The following is a 16326-nucleotide window of genomic DNA, read 5'->3' as shown; positions in this document are numbered from 1 at the left end:
AAAAATCATGGAGCAGGTCCTCAAAGAATCAATTCTGAAGCACTTGCATGAGAGGAAAGTGATCAGGAACAGCCAGCATGGATTCACCAAGGGAAGGTCATGCCTGACTAATCTAATCGCCTTTTATGATGAGATTACTGGTTCTGTGGATGAAGGGAAAGCAGTGGATGTATTGTTTCTTGACTTTAGCAAAACTTTTGATACAGTCTCCCACAGTATTCTTGTCAGCAAGTTAAGGAAGTATGGGCTGGATGAATGCAATATAAGGTGGGTAGAAAGCTGGCTAGATTGTCGGGCTCAACGGGTAGTGATCAATGGCTCCATGTCTAGTTGGCAGCCGGTATCAAGTGGAGTGCCCCAAGGGTCGGTCCTGGGGCCGGTTTTGTTCAATATCTTCATAAATGATCTGGAGGATGGTGTGGATTGCACTCTCAGCAAATTTGCGGATGATACTAAACTGGGAGGAGTGGTAGATACGCTGGAGGGGAGGGATAGGATACAGAAGGACCTAGACAAATTGGAGGATTGGGCCAAAAGAAATCTGATGAGGTTCAATAAGGATAAGTGCAGGGTTCTGCACTTAGGACGGAAGAACCCAATGCACAGCTACAGACTAGGGACCGAATGGCTAGGCAGCAGTTCTGCGGAAAAGGACCTAGGGGTGACAGTGGACGAGAAGCTGGATATGAGTCAGCAGTGTGCCTTTGTTGCCAAGAAGGCCAATGGCATTTTGGAATGTATAAGTAGGGGCATAGCGAGCAGATCGAGGGACGTGATCGTTCCCCTCTATTCGACATTGGTGAGGCCTCATCTGGAGTACTGTGTCCAGTTTTGGGCCCCACACTTCAAGAAGGATGTGGATAAATTGGAGAGAGTCCAGCGAAGGGCAACAAAAATGATTAGGGGTCTGGAACACATGAGTTATGAGGAGAGGCTGAGGGAGCTGGGATTGTTTAGCCTGCAGAAGAGAAGAATGAGGGGGGATTTGATAGCTGCTTTCAACTACCTGAAAGGGGGTTCCAAAGAGGATGGCTCTAGACTGTTCTCAATTGTAGCAGATGACAGAACGAGGAGTAATGGTCTCAAGTTGCAGTGGGGGAGGTTTAGATTGGATATTAGGAAAAACTTTTTCACTAAGAGGGTGGTGAAACACTGGAATGCGTTACCTAGGGAGGTGGTAGAATCTCCTTCCTTAGAGGTTTTTAAGGTCAGGCTTGACAAAGCCCTGGCTGGGATGATTTAACTGGGAATTGGTCCTGCTTCGAGCAGGGGGTTGGACTAGATGACCTTCTGGGGTCCCTTCCAACCCTGATATTCTATGATTCTATGATCTCTAATGATATTATACAGCAGCAGCTTCCTGGGGACAGCTCCTCACCTGATGCAATTATCCTAGTTCCATGGAAGTCAATTGAGCTACAACAGTTTTCACCAGAAGAGGATCTCCACCCGGGAGCCTTAAAATTCCACTTGCACTGCAGAAATGCAGTGTTTATGAAGGACAGGAAATGTCGTGCAGGGTCAGGCCCTAGTTTGGTGGATCAGTAATTTCAAGAAGAAAAAGCTCTTCTCAGATACTCATCTGTAATGCTAGCCCTCCCTGCCAAGGTGATAGCTATATGCCAGAGGCTGATCTCAGTTTCATCAGAGTGAATTTAGAGGAACTCCACTGACTACAGTGGAATTGTTTCAGATTTACACAGTATTGTCCAGTTCCTACACACAGACATAGGTAAGATTAGGATCAGGACTGCTCTGTTTATGCTTATCTTTGATCTGTGTTCAATTCTTGGGTTTGCTAGATCTCTGTCCATGGTGTAGGTAGGTCAAGCAAAGCTAGATTTAATAAATAGATACCAGCAATTCTTTAAGCAGGCAGCAAAATCAAGGACACCATTCTGCTTGCAAACCGGTCAACAAAATCTATTTTTCCTTCATAATAAAACTGAGGAAGTAATTTTCATCCCGGATTACATTGCATCCTTTGGAAAATGACATAGGAAGTGCTTCTTCTGAGAGCTTGTCCTCCAGCCAGAAGCACCCAAAATCCCAATGGCAATAGAAGGGTTGGTGTTCTGTGTAGTAGCAACACATGAAAAGAGGATAAAATATATTAATCCTGAAATACAAATGCATAATCTGTTGGAGCTACCACCTTTCTGCTGAATTCAAAGATGGGCTCTCTATCTGTCTATCTCAGGGTTTTGTACTGGCACCTATTGTCGTATCTGGGCACTTTCCATGTAAAATAGATTGGCAATAGCTAAGCCCCTAATGGACTTCATGGAGTCTCTCTTCTCTATTATTGGGGTACAGAAAGGTCTGCATGGGGTAGGGTATTTTTGGAAGGAGGAGGGTAGAGGGATCAGAGGCTGAAGTTGTGAAAATCATATTTATTTCTGGTGGAAAAACTTAATCTAATCGAAGGGTGCATGGTCATCATCGGAACGGTACAAACACAACATGTCTGGACACTGTGGAAACTTTGAACACTTCTGTGACTGTATAGGGAGGGTCGAAATTATAATGACTAAAATTTTCAAACTAGAGCTGCTCGAGTTAGGCACTATTTATTTAGGTACCTAAAGGTGGGTTTTAGATGCCTAACTTCATGTTTTTGGTGTATATTCTTGTTCTTCATTTTGAAAGTGGTGGCCCAGTGGCAACAAGCATGGTCGTGAAGAGGATAAGCAATACTGCAGAGGCAAAGGCTGTAGAGATTTCTGGTTTTTAAGTACTTCTTCAACGCTTAGCCAGACAGTCAGCCATAGCAATTGTTCGCCATTTGGTCCATTCCTGTGCAACCACGAAGGCTTGACGGCCTGAGACTCCAACATCAGAACAGACTTGATGAACCCGTGTAAAAGGGGGTCTGCCTCTTGGCCGCATCCACCCCTCAGTTGGTGGAATTTTATCCCAGATATTACAAGCCACCCGGAGAACTAGTACTAGTACTGAATAGTGAGTTACCAGATGTTGGTGTGTTTGCTTCTGTGAGGTTGGAAGGAACAGAACCGCAAGGATTTACTGTTCTCAAAGGTAGCACGTTTGATAGCCTGTGAGCAGCTTTGTATACGAATACAGTAGCAGGGAACATTACAGTTGATTGATGTAGCCAGATGTCTACCCCCACACAGATGGTGAAAGAGTTAATGTACGTCTGAAAGGCCAAATAATCCACCTGGTGTCACCTGGAGAGAGGGCCAGGGATAATTAAAGATGAAAACCAGCTGGGTAGAAGCTCTCTGCTGTTACAAAGAGAGGAAGCCTGGAGCAGAAGGGGGCTGTAGGAAGAGAGGTAAGAACGCTGCAGTCATTCTCTTGGCACTAAAGAGGGAGAGTAAAAATCATAGAATATCAGGGTTGGAAGGGACCTCAGGAGGTCATCTAGTCCAATCCCCTGCTCAAAGCAGGACCAATCCTCAGCTAAATCATCCCAGCCAGGGCTTTGTCAAGCCTGACCTTAAAAATATCTAAGGAAGGAGATTCCACCACCTCCCTAGGTAACGCATTCCAGTGTTTCACCACCCTCCTAGTGAAAAAGTTTTTCCTAATATCCAACCTAAACCTCCCCCACTACAACTTGAGACCATTACTCCTTGTTCTGTCATCAGCTACCACTAAGAACAGTCTAGATCCATCCTCTTTGGAACCCCCTTTCAGGTAGTTGAAAGCAGCTATCAAATCCCCCCTCATTCTTCTCTTCTGCAGACTAAACAATCCCAGTTCCCTCAGCCTCTCCTCATAACTCATGTGTTCCAGTCCCCTAATCATTTTTGTTGCCCTCCGCTGGACTCTTTCCAATTTTTCCACATCCTTCTTGTAGTGTGGGCCCAAAACTGGACACAGTACTCCAGATGAGGCCTCACCAATGTCGAACAGAGGGGAATGATCACGTCCCTCGATCTGCTGGCAATGCCCCTACTTATACATCCCAAAATGCCATTGGCCTTCTTGGCAACAAGGGCACACTGCTGACTCATATCCAGCTTCTCGTTCACTGTCACCCCTAGGTCCTTTTCTGCAGAACTGCTGCCTAGCCATTCGGTCCCTAGTCTGTAGCGGTGCATGGGATTCTTCCGTCCTAAGTGCAGGACTCTGCACTTGTCCTTGTTGAACCTCATCAGATTTCTTTTGGCCCAATCCTCCAATTTGTCTAGGGCCCTCTGTATCCTATCCCTACCCTCCAGTGTATCTATCTCTCCTCCCAGTTTAGTGTCATCTGCAAACTTGCTGAGGGTGCAATCCACACCATCCTCCAGATCATTTATGAAGATATTGAACAAAACCGGCCCCAGGACCGACCCTTGGGGCACTCCACTTGATACCAGCTGCCAACAAGACATGGAGCCATTAATCACTACCTGTTGAGCCTGACAATCTAGCCAACTTTCTATCCACCTTATAGTCCATTCATCCAGCCCATACTTCTTTAACTTGCTGGCAAGAATACTGTGGGAGACGGTGTCAAAAGTCAAGGAACAACACGTCCACCACTTTCCCCTCATCCACAGAGCCAGTTATCTCATCACAGAAGGCAATTAGATTAGTCAGGCATGACTTGCCCTTGGTGAATCCATGCTGACTGTTCCTGATCACTTTCCTCTCCTCTAAGTGCTTCAGAATTGATTCCTTGAGGACCTGCTCCATGATTTTTCCAGGGACTGAGATGAGGCTGATTTGCCTGTAGTTCCCAGGATCCTCCTTCTTCCCTTTTTTAAAGATGGGCACTACATTAGCCTTTTTCCAGTCGACCGGGACTTCCCCGGATCGGCATGCGTTTTCAAAGATAATGGCCAATGGCTCTGCAATCACATCCGCCAACTCCTTTAGCACTCTCGGATGCAGTGCATCCGGCCCCATGGACTTGTGCTCATCCAGCGTTTCTAAATAGTCCCGAACCACTTCTTTCTCCACAGAGGGCTGGTCACCTCCTCCCCATGCTGTGCTGCCCAGTGCAATAGTCTGGGAACTGACCTTGTTTGTGAAGACAGAGGCAAAAAAAGCATTGAGTACATTAGCTTTTTCCACATCCTCTGTCACTAGGTTGCCTCCCTCATTCAGTAAGGGGCCCACACTTTCCTTGACTTTCTTCTTGTTGCTAACATACCTGAAGAAACCCTTCTTGTTACTCTTAACATCTCTTGCTAGCTGCAACTCCAGGTGTGATTTGGCCTTCCTGATTTCACTCTTGCATGCCCGAGCAATATTTTTATACTCTTCCCCAGTCATTTGTCCAATCTTCCACTTCTTGTAAGCTTCTTTTTTGAAAGAAAGGCTGTGGGGAACACAAAGGCTCCTCCAGGGTGAGGTGGAAGCTGCGGGAGGGAAAATACCTGGAAGACACAGGGTTGGACCAAGCTCCTGAGTCTGACCCTGACAAAAGGACAGGAACTGAACCTCTGGGGAAAAGCCCTGGGAGGTGCTGCTTGGTACAAACAGCAAAGGAAGGGGCTGAGGGAAAATCCTGAAGCAAGGCTAATGGTAGGATGGAGTCCAGGGAGGCAGTGGCAAGATATCTGATGGAGCAGATCTTGGCTGCTCATCCTAGGGTCCCTGGACTAGAACCCAGTATACAGTGTGGGCCTGGGTTCCCCTACCAGGCACAAGGAAGCAGGTGTGAAGGCTCCTGGACAGAGGATAAGGATGATTTTAAACTCTGAGAGAAGGGTGTAAGGATCACTGGGCCCAGAGTTAGGGGCCTGAGACCAGACACAAGATCTTAGAATTATTTGTTGGACTTTTGTTCAATGGCCTTGATGTTAACTTGGACGGGGTGGGCCTAAAATGTGACCTGGCTGGAGGGCTCCGTCGTGAGAAGATGCAGACCACCATAGGCTTGGAATGACCATCAACTGGGAAGCTAGAGAAGGAGAGCCTGCTACGTCACACCCAGCCACAAGGGGATGCACCAGTGGTTAGCTGATCCTTCTACAGTAGGCTACTTCATGATGTGATAGTGTATACAAATCCCACACTGGGCCTGGAGGGGTTAAAAGACAATACTAGGCCCAGGTACACCTGCCCAGGCAAGCATGCAAGGGTGGTGGACAGGCTGCTGGAGAAAGGAGTCCTTCTCCAGGAAGCCAGACAGAAAGTTGTGCTTGAGAAGGGACCACAGAGTGGGTAAGACCCAGAGGTTGTGCCTTCTCCAACCACCACCCCCCCCTTTGAGAACCAGCAGGTCCCGCAAGGCCCTGTTCCTTTGGACTGTCTTGAGTGTGAGAGTGTGTGTTTGGACTAGGGGGCCATGCCCTGAACTGAAGGAACCTATTGGTAGGCAGTAGTCCAGGGAGGCAAACTTGGACTTACTTCAGGGAGGACCCTGCCAGCATTGCTTCACATAGGGCCCTGGGCTGGCATCTGTTGGAGAGGGAGGGCCCAGGTCCCCCTACCACACCAACTTAAGGGCTGAGGCCCAGATGCAGGGGGGAATCCAAAAATCCCCATCTTAGGGTCAGGAACAGATATCGTTACCACCCTGACAGAAAGAGAAGGGGGCTGGATGTCGGGTGCTCTAACCACTAAATCACCCGGACGTCTGAGCCCCCTATCACATATGGCTGCTACTGTTTGTTTCCTTGCAATCAACTGGCATTTTTGTGCTCTGAGAGATTTGCGTTTCTGATGATCAGCTTGCTAATACTCACTGTTTAACTGCTGACGTTCCCCTTTGGGAGGAAGCATGAAAACCACAGCAGATGAGAGCAGAGAGGTTACTTATTCACTTCTATAAATTCAGGTAGCACTATGCTATGTCATTGCTTCACATTTAGCATGCAGATGTCTCTGAAGAGCTTGATCAGCAAAGATTTGAAATCATCAAAACATAACTCAGGGTAGGAATTTAGTCCAATTTTTGTCTCCAAGTTACAGAGGTATAAATCCTGAATATCTAAACACCTAAACTGGAGCCCTTTGCTTTTCTCTTCTTCTGTTCTGTGAGTGATGAGTAATGGGCATGTTTCCACTAATGTGTGATACCCACAAAGAGCCTGGATACGGCCGGCCCTGTGAGCACTCCTCCCGGTGTCCTTGTGCTGGAACCAGGCACCGGTTCCCATTCGCATCCTCTTGGGTGCCACGTACCCAGAAAGAAGCAGGGAAAGCAGGCTAACACCTCTCCCTGCTGAGATAACACACACTGCCTCTGTTTGAAGAGTGGTGAAGCTGCCACCGCTGTGTGCACTCTGAGAGCTCCCAGGAGGCAATCTGGCTGATTTAGCCAAAATGCCTCCTGGGAGCTCCCAGTGCAGTGAAGCTCAAAAGCTACCACAAAACTCTCATTGAGTCTAATGGGAACAGAGTTAGGCCAACACTGATCGCTGTCTAAAATCCCATCCTCCCTGTGGCACATAGTGTGGCTATATTAATTAACCCATTAGTGCCTAGCCTCTCCTTGATCTACAGCCTGCAGAAATTGGCATTTCCAGCAATAGCTTTACAGTACTGGCAAATCAGCAATTGTAGAAAGATGGTGAGCTGCTCAGCAAATATATCACTTCCAGCTTTTCAGGGAGGTACAGTCTGGGGTTGCGCTATAAGAAAAGCTGAATGAAACACCTATTGCTTGTCTCTTCCTGTGATGGTTTTGTGGCAAGCCTGAAGCAGTGCAAGCTCTTGTGTAAAGCAGTTGTAAGAACTCTTGCAACACCGGGTACATGTACACTACGATAAAAGAGTCACGGCACAGCTGGGTCCCAGACTCTGGGCTCCAGCTCAAGCCCCAGTGTCTACACCACCATTTTATAGCCCTGCGAGCCCATGTCAGCTAACTTGGGCCAGCCATGGGTGTTTTATTGCAGCGTCAGACTGCCATCAGATTTTATAATGCACCAGGTCTTTCATGTGTCAAGCTTCTTGTGCAACTCTAGGTGTGAGTTCTTCCAGCAATCCAGTACGGTCCAAATACTACATCTTCTTTTCATCTTATCTAGGGTTAGTAATGCTAGGGGGATGCTGCAGAGCGAGAAACCCAACCCGCATAACCTGACTGACAATCTGGGATGAATAAAAGGGGGGATTTATGGGTCCAATTCTGCATGCATACACTGAAGGTGTTGGGTGTTTTGCTCTTACCTTCAGTAGGAGTAGGATGGGGCTGAGCTGCGAGATTCATGTGTTTTGATAGACAAGCGGGTCATGAATCCATAAGGACACAACCTGAAACACCACAGTGACCCCACTGTTGCTTCTTGCCCTGCACTATTAAAGTTAACTCCTATTAGCAAACTGGCCAAGGACTTTATGTGCAGCTGAGGCGAATGGAGATTGGTGCCTGCTGAACCTGTGGAATATTTATTCGGACATTACATCGGGTTACAGCTGACAGTCCTCAGCCTAGGTGATAACTGATCAAGAACTCCGGAAGTGATTGGGTCACAAGGTGCAGCTTGTAATAAAGAGGGATGCTCCAGCACAGAGGTAGCACACCTGCTCCAACAGCCCTTTGTGAGCTGCAGCTTACTCCTCACCGTGTGGCTGGTCAGCTCTGCTGGCTGCTGCATGTGGGGAGCCATGGCCACACCTGCCCCCTGGGTTGCAGCTGCACATGGGAGGAGTACGGAGGGAGACTCTGGGCACAGGGATTGGTATTTTGGCCTTTACAGTGGCTGTATAAAGGGACATGGGGGGGCAGGGGTGAGGGGTAGGCTCTGTATGTTCTCTCCATTGCACACCTGCACGAGGTCTGGCAAAGAGGGCCAAAGTCATGCAGTGACTTTGGCGGAGTTGCAGCATGGATGGATATAACCCGGAATTTTATGATCAGATGGTGCCATGAAGGCACAGTACTGACTAGGGGGCACGGTGGAGCTGCACTGCCCCAGGGGCGCTCAAGAAAGCATAGTGTGTCATGAAGCACAGTGCTTCACAGCAGCCACTGTGCCGTGGCCACCCATTATGAGGGAAACCCCCCGTTGGCAGCCATTGGATCTTCTGGCCAGTGTGGTAGAGGGGCATGACACCATGGCTCTGTTTCCTCCCCTGCCGGAGACATTAGTACCTCCAAGGTGCTGTCTCAGAGCAGCTCTCATGTATCTGGTCAGCCCTGCGTAAAGTGTGGAGAGAGCGGTGCCTCCCAAAGACGGAGGAGAAGTCAATAAGTTGGGGCCAGCAGGTTGGGGTGAAGAATAGTAGAGCAGGCATGGTGGGATGATGAGGGAGAGTGAGGAGAGGAGCTACTCAAAATGGTTGTCTGGGAGGAAAGGGGAAGGACAGGAGCAGCTGCCAGGGAGCTGGGAGTGATAATTTGAGTAGAACTAGTTGACATTTTCCATTACATTTTTTAACAGAAAATGCTCCTTTGACTAAAATGAAATTTTTTGTTTTGAAATAAAAAATTTTGGTTGAACTTTTTGTTTTTCAATAATTTTCAAACTGAACAATTGCATTCGTTTCAATGGGGGAAAAACCACCTACTCTTCTTCCCGAACTCCACTTCCCTGCCTTCTTTTCTCTGATGGAAAAACGTGAGAAAAAATGTGTCTTCCCTCCATTCTGTTAACCAACTCTGGGAAAGAGACAGTGCAGAGGTAGGCAGGAGGATGGGTCCCATATTACATTTCTGCTTAGGTGCCCCTCCAAATGTCATTAAGCCCCTGGCTCTGGGGTAGTATTACACTGTTAGAGTGACCCAATGACACCATTCATTCCACTCTTGGCTGATGCAGGATGGGCATATGGCGTCATAGCATAGAAATTCCATCCAGCATGCTGTATTCATACCAGTCCTTGGATACAGTGTAGGAATGATGGCGCAGTGCCACAACACTGGCTGGTGACCAGGTGAATGGAAAGCCATGAAGCTGTCTGATGACACACCAGAATGCAGATTTGTGTGTGCTTGTTTAGCAGCCTGTGTATTCTTAATAATTTATCCAGCTGACACGTTCTCAGTGCTAACAGCTGAAGTCATAGTCCCTGCTGGTCAACAGAACATAGGGGTGTTTCTGAGATCTGTGAAACATAAATAAAGCACACATTAGAATTCCCAGTGCATTTCACTGAGCTGCCAGATGATAAATATTTGATGAGTTGTAGATCAATAAAGCACATATCCTACCTGCTGAGGTCTTTTTTTAGGAACACAGCCTTGAGTATTAAGACCATTGCAGTGCAACTCTTTTTAAGTGTGCAGCAGCATGAGACCCTAGTGATGATTGCAATCTTTCTTGCAGCCTCTTGTAACCTCATTAGAATTTGATTATTACTCTCAATTTTATGAGGCTTCTTTTTAGCAGCCGCAGTGTTTGGAGAAGTTGCCACTGCACTGCTGATCTCAGTATTATGAATGTCAGATGCTACCAATGCTACCAGGAGCTTTTCCATTTGAAAGGTGAACTGCAAGGCTGAAAAAAGAAACCCAAGTATGCCCTTTATTGCTTCTCTATGATGCACAAAGACAGCCTCAGTGTATCCTTTTGCTTGTTTTTTAACAGAAATATCAAGCCTTGATTTCCCATTTTTTTGCTTGCAGGTACTCTGGAGGATAATAGAACTAATTGGACAAAGACATCACAATAGACAGAAGCACTTCAGAAACCTTGGTTCTGTGGCTAGGTCACTGGAATGGGCATCAGGAGATGTGCATTCTATTCTGGTCACTGCTATGACTTTGTGCAAGTCACTTCATTTCTGTGTGTCTCTGTTCTCCCTCTTATCTGCCTCTGTTATAATATTGTTATAAGACTATTTATTTGCCCCTCTGCTGCGTGGTAGCAGATGTCAGGCTTTGTAGTCAGCTTTCTGTCGGAGGAGAAATCACGGACAAGGAGTCTGGGTATACTCTGTGCAGTTTGTTTTCTTTACATATATATGCATAAGTCCTGGAACCGAGGTGGCCACAAATGGCCCACAGGTCTTCTTGAAGGGATCTCAGCCCAAACACCAATGTCTGGATCCCAGGATGCAACTCTGCCTCAGTAATTGACAGCAAACTCTCCTTCTGCTTGGCATGGAGCCCTTAAAAAACACTACATCAGAAAACCAACAACAGGACAGCATTTTTTTCCAAGACCAAATACTTGCTTGCATGTTAAGAAAATGCTCAGAATGAGTAAGTCTAGGGCTAACAGCACCATCTAATGACCATAACAATAACAAAAGCGTGTTGCAGTTTTCCCTGTCTAAAATAAAGGGATATTCAGTCAGTCTCTGTTTAAAATTTTCATTGTTGTTGAGTCAAACAATATATAACAAGAACACAGGTTTAACTCTGGTCTGCTTCAATATTCCCTCTTCTTTCAGCTAAGAGTTTGGAAATCTGCTACTCGAGTTTCAAGCTACTGTGATGTCCCTCTAGGTCTCCACTCCTCCCAAGTATCCTCCAGCAAAACCAAAACCACTGAAAACTTGATATTCCTGATATTTCTATGGGGAAGGAAACTTTTTGATGAAAGGACACCTCTATGTATCTAACAGGCACAAGAAGGACTTACTTCCCCTTTTCAGGTCACCTTTGACACTTGGTAATGTCTGAGGTCCATGTTACCTTTAGTTAGGGATCAGGGGCCCAATATGACTATAAATACGTCCAAGGGAAAGAGATGAGCCAACAATGGGAATCATAACCTGCACACGCTCATCCCATCAATTCCATGTTGATATGAACAGTGGGCACAGTTACAGCAAGAATGACTAAGGTACTTACATGGTCCCCTTTTCCATCGTATCTGAACACTGTACAACCTGTACTGTATTTATCCTCACAACACTCCTGGGAAATAGGGAAGTGTTATTATCCCCATTGGGAATGCTGAGGGAGAGAGAGACTAATGGCTGGCCTCAGATGACACAGGAAGTCTGGCAGATAGGGACCTGAATCCAATTCTCCCAGGTCCTACGCTAGTGCCTTAACCACTTCCTTCCTTTTTGAGTGGATATTATACACAAGACAAAGGCAATATGACCCAAATGTTGCAAAATCACTTTCCTTTGCTGTTTCTGGAGGTCCAGAACATAACAGATTGTCTGTAAGCCAAGTACTAAGTTTAGTGGTGAAATATTTTTAATAAACTACAAATGTGGGAGATGAGGGAACAGTGATTAAAGCTGGTAACAACAGAAATGCTCTCCTGAATCCCAAGAGAAATACTTAGAGCCAATAACAGATATGACAAATAATGCTATTGTTAGTCGAATCAATTATTAGACAAATATTTCTGTATTTGACCAGATCTATCGCTGATGAAATAATATCCATTAGCTAACTTGTCAAAGAATGGATTATTTGCTGAGTATTCAACAAATAATTGCAGCTAGTATTCAACCAGCTCTGCTATCAACCCATAAGAACAGAGGACAACCCAGATGCACGAGGACAAATGTTGGGTGACTCAGATGTGAATATGCCTAATAGTGTTGCACACAAGGACCATTTCTGCCCTGTCTGTGCATGCCTGCCAGCACTGGAATGCTGTTCTTCTCATTGCTCCATGGCTTATAGGAAACACAACGTGTGACTGTGTGGAGCCAAAAATGAAAAAATTAGTTTCAATGTCACATCAATACAGTTGTGGCCACATTTGCTAGCAGTAAAATTGTTGAGGGGAGGGATAGCTCAGTGGTTTGAGCATTGGCCTGCTAAACCTGGGGTTATGAGTTCAATCCTTGAGGGGGCCATCTGGGGCAAAAATTGTGGACTGGTCCTGCTTTGAGGAGGGGGTTGGACTAGGTGACCTCCTGAGGTCCCTTCCAACCCTGATATTCTATGAATGCAGTGGTGTTGGCCAGCTGAGCCTCAGGACCAGAGTCACGTGAAAAATACTCAATAGTCTGGAAGTAGGAATGAGATGATTTTTTGGAAATAAGAAGTTTACTTCAAAATTCAGTGTAGTGTTGAAAAGTCAATGTACATAGCTGAAACCTGCCTGGAACCCCCATAGCTTCAATGTCCTATGTTCACCTCTGGAAAATTGTTGCTCATCCAACTGTGAATATCTGACAGCTGGTCAGACACCCCTGAGGCTCTCTCAGGAACAGCCAGTTTCAGAGGATACCATCAGGACACCATCAGCATACATGTGCCAAGTCCTAGTGTGCTGATGAGCTCTATTCCCAAATGGCAGCACACAGATCAAAACCAATATCAGAGGCCAACAACCACAGCTCAACCACATGGAAATATGCCATGGGTGAGTTAAATGAACAGAAGGTGAACACAAATGACCTCTAGACACAAAGTGGTGATAGGGAACAACTTAAAGTAGCACAGTGTCTCCTGGCAAGGGAGAGACATGACTCCAGAGGGCCATGCAGGGGCTCTAATTGAAGACTGTTAAAAGCACCACTCAGAAGAACAACAAAGGAAGGAGAGCGGTTGGATTGAAAAGTGGTCTGTAACTAAGTTAAAAATGGCCTTTGTGGAGTGAGCTTGTGTGAAGCACATCTCTAAACAGGAGTATGTCAAAGCGTATGGCAGCTTGATCAGCGCGCCAATAGGCAGATGTAAAATGACACGGCTAAGGCAAAAGTTGTGAAATGAATGCTGATTGCGGGAGTAATTTTAAAAGGGAAGAGGGAGCAGAGAGGTGATGAAAACAGGGGCCCTGTAGACATCCCCATGTAGTGTGCACCCATCCTCCCACCTTCTGTGCATGTCACTTTTGTGCTCACATGGACAGAGAGTGCAAAGTGGGGTGAGTTAGCCTCAGCCGGATCCAGTTACTTGGGCTAGGTATGCCACAGAAAGAGCGAGAGCATTTCCAGCTGGTTGGCTGAATAACGTCCCTTTGGCACCTGTACATTAGACCCTGGTTTCTCCAAGTGGAGGCTTACTCCACTGAGCAGAAGGGTGGCCCACTGGTTAAATGCTAGCCTGGGACTCAGGAGATCTGGGTCAACTCCCTGCTCTGGCCCAGGCCTCCTATGCAACCTTGTGCAAGTCTCTCAGTTTCCCATCTGTAAAATGGGGATAATAGGACTTCCTTACCTCACAGCACCACGTGAGGTGCTCAGCTACTATGGTGATGAGGGCCAGATAGGTACTGTCAGGGGCTAGAGGAGGGAAAGATATGGGATATTGGTTGCGGATGCTTTTAACTTTACTGTAGCACTGGTTGGAAAAATTCCAACAAAACACTTTTTTCGTTGGAATTTGGCATTTCATAAAAATGGAAATGTTTTGTGGAGACAGTTTGATTTTGCCAAAGTTCTGATGGAACCCAGGCTGGAAACCTTGGAAACACACCTGCTTTCCTGCCAGATCACCTGCCAAGCTTCCTGGGAAACCAGGCTTCCAGGGTCTGCAGCTTTTGGGCAGCCTGCCAGGCTGACTGCCCCAGAGTGGGGGCTTCATTTGTGGTGTTATGCATAATCAGAACAAAACCAAATGTCAGAATATTGAAATTGTCTGTGAAATGGAATTACCTTTCTCTGCCCAGCTTTACTTTACTGTGTCTAATTGTACGATACATCGCCCTGGAATTCTGCTGTGAAGAGAAAGACAAAGTATTTGTTTCTTTTATCTATGCTTTACTATTTATTTTTCGAGGGGAGGGGATTGGATTTTTTGCAGCCTTTTCTCAATTTGCTCTGACACACTGTCTCTCTGCAATCATTCAGTTCTATTTTCAATGCAGATCTGTGTTCTATTCCTGATTCTATCACAGACTTTCAGTGTGACATCAGACAAGTCATTTGGAGTCAAATTTTCAAAAGTGCTTAAGTGAATTAGGCACCTGAGGCCCATATCTTCGAAGGTATTTTGGTGCTAACTTCCACCAAGTACATAAGTCACTATTTAAAATGGGTCTAAGGCTTCTCTGTCACTTAGGAGATTTTGAAAAACTACCCTTCATGCCTCAGTTTCCTCATCTGTAAAATGGGGCCAATGAAGCTTTTCTGCCACTCAGAGCTCTTGTGAGGCTGCTACATTTTTGCAGGGCCATAAAATAACCTATATAGTTGTTTGGTTTTGATGGGATGATTAGCAAGAGTAGCAAATGCGGAATGTCTAAGAAGGTTTTAAAAGTGGAATTATGGTGTATAGCATACTGTACATTATTTCCCTAATGCTAATGCTCTTGAGTTATACCTCTTCATGTGCTTCTAATGGAATTGCTTGCGTAGCTCAAGAGAATGGAAAATTTGCATTATTTTGTACTTCAGTAGGAGTGAGGATTCCACTGAGATATTATAGAATCTATTTAGCTGAAGCAGATCAGGAATTCTGCTATCACCATGTTTCTAGCTGAAAATCTAGTAGCTAATTCTGTGTGAGGAACAGCTTTGAAGATGTTTGTGTCTGTTTGGCCACCTCTCTCGCCTCTGTCTCTTTCCTAGGTGAAGTGCAGTACAAATAGGATTTATTTTTAAGTAGGTGACTATAGAAAAGCTGAGTACTGCTATTGTGTGACTCCAGCATGTGCTGAGGGAGCCCAGTACCTTGCAGGTGGCACACAGCCCCTCCCAAGATTAGATTTGCTATTAGTCAAGCTGGGATGGTTGTGACTTGTCACAACCTTGTCACTCTGCCTGGTATGTGGCTCACCACTGAGAGGCCAATCTCAGGTCAGACAGTCAGAAAACAGGGCAGACACCCCAACTGTTTTTATATTCTATAATTAGATTTCACCAAGCCAGTAATAAATGTGCGCTTCTGGATTACTGTATTAGTCTCACCATGGAGCCACAGGCAGTCCTCTTCGGCACTCCAGCCAAATGACCACCCAGACAAACTGAACTTAATGATGAAAGGTTATTAAAACCAATATTCACCACACGCTAGGTCCTTCCAGCCCCAAAGGGCCAGTCACATACCCCAGATCTCACCAAAGACAACAACAAAAGACTAGGAGTACTTGTGGCACCTTAGAGACTAACCAATTTATTTGAGCATAAGCTTTTGTGAGCTACAGCTCACTTCATGTGATGTGAAGTAGCTGTAGCTCACGAAAGCTTATGCTCAAATAAATTGGTTAGTCTCTAAGGTGCCACAAGTACTCCTAGTCTTTTTGCAAATACAGACTAACACGGCAGTTACTCTGAAACCAACAAAAGACTAACTAAAGATTTATTAGCTAAGAAAAGGAAATGAGAGTTATTAAGAGGTTAAAGCAGATAAAATATATTACAGGTGAATCAGAGTGTATAGTCCAAATGATGCAGAGTTGTCATGTCCGCTAATTTTCCATAAATTCCTCAGGGTTTCCCAGAATGGCTTTTGGAGTCCTCTGTCCAATCACCTAGGATTTCCCCTGTCAGAATCCAAGCAGTCCAGAGATGCAGGATCATTCCCAGGGTACATCTTTATAACTGAAAACAGTCTGGCAAACATTTCTAGCACTGTGTGGGTCCATAGACTTCCCATTGTTGAACATACAATGA

General features: G+C 45.8%; 1 long non-coding RNA gene across 1 annotated transcript in view; it reads left to right on the top strand.

The window, feature by feature from the left end:
- LOC311517080 overlaps positions 1–11150 on the top strand; it is a 45844-nt gene extending 34694 nt beyond the window's left edge. Inside the window, exon 2 of the long non-coding RNA XR_014710575.1 lies at positions 10478–11150. This is a non-coding gene — a long non-coding RNA (uncharacterized lncRNA). The remainder of the gene's footprint in view (positions 1–10477) is intronic.
- Positions 11151–16326: the final 5176 nt, after the last annotated feature.

Source organism: Lepidochelys olivacea (assembly GCF_965140295.1).
Source record: "Lepidochelys olivacea isolate rLepOli2 genome assembly, chromosome: 2".
NCBI classification, from domain to species: Eukaryota; Metazoa; Chordata; order Testudines; family Cheloniidae; genus Lepidochelys; species Lepidochelys olivacea.
This window is presented reverse-complemented; position numbering and strand designations above follow the sequence as displayed.